Below are 222 nucleotides of genomic sequence, written 5' to 3'. Positions count from 1 at the left end.
ACAGCAGCAGCATTTTCTACAATAAGAGCAAAAACAAACAAGTACACAAGTAAACACTAAAACAAGCAAACAGCAGACAGTGAGCAGAAGCTATGGCTGAATGAAAGCGACGTCTAATAAAAGGTTTCGTAAAGTGAAGGTTGCAATGGTACAGAAAAACAATATTGCAGTGTAAGTGATGTTAAATTAAATTAAATTGAATATGTAATTAAAATAGTTTAG

General features: G+C 32.4%; 1 protein-coding gene across 2 annotated transcripts in view; it reads right to left on the bottom strand.

Annotated features, from left to right (window-relative positions):
• zfyve21 (zinc finger, FYVE domain containing 21) overlaps positions 1-222 on the bottom strand; it is a 20,334-nt gene that overhangs the window by 15,628 nt on the left and 4,484 nt on the right. The gene's annotated exons all lie outside the window — the stretch shown is intronic.

Source organism: Etheostoma spectabile, chromosome 9, assembly GCF_008692095.1.
Source record: "Etheostoma spectabile isolate EspeVRDwgs_2016 chromosome 9, UIUC_Espe_1.0, whole genome shotgun sequence".
NCBI classification, from domain to species: Eukaryota; Metazoa; Chordata; class Actinopteri; order Perciformes; family Percidae; genus Etheostoma; species Etheostoma spectabile.
Note: the sequence above shows the minus strand (reverse complement) of the source record. Positions and strands in the feature narration are given on the sequence as shown.